The 204-nt window shown below is 40.7% G+C and overlaps 1 protein-coding gene across 1 annotated transcript in view; it reads left to right on the top strand.

The window, feature by feature from the left end:
* The window catches only part of LOC119585399 (adenylyl cyclase 78C-like), a gene marked incomplete in the record, with an annotated part of 159,642 nt that overhangs the window by 125,193 nt on the left and 34,245 nt on the right, over nt 1-204 (top strand).

Here is a 204-nt window from a genome sequence, read left to right on the forward strand (position 1 = left end):
CTGGTGATGAACGTATTTAAACCGTTTACTTACTTGTTGTGACGGAAGATAAGCATCTTACTTCGGTTAATCAGTAAATGAGTAGTATTACCCAATCGCCAAGAAGAGTCTTCCGTCACCCGTTAAGTAATGGAAAATACAGATGATAACTTGGCACTCGCTCCCTCGACATTGATAAAGAACAACCATGAGCTCGATCGAAGA

The sequence above is a fragment of the Penaeus monodon genome, chromosome 19 (genome assembly GCF_015228065.2).
Source record: "Penaeus monodon isolate SGIC_2016 chromosome 19, NSTDA_Pmon_1, whole genome shotgun sequence".
In the NCBI taxonomy this organism is placed as follows: domain Eukaryota; kingdom Metazoa; phylum Arthropoda; class Malacostraca; order Decapoda; family Penaeidae; genus Penaeus; species Penaeus monodon.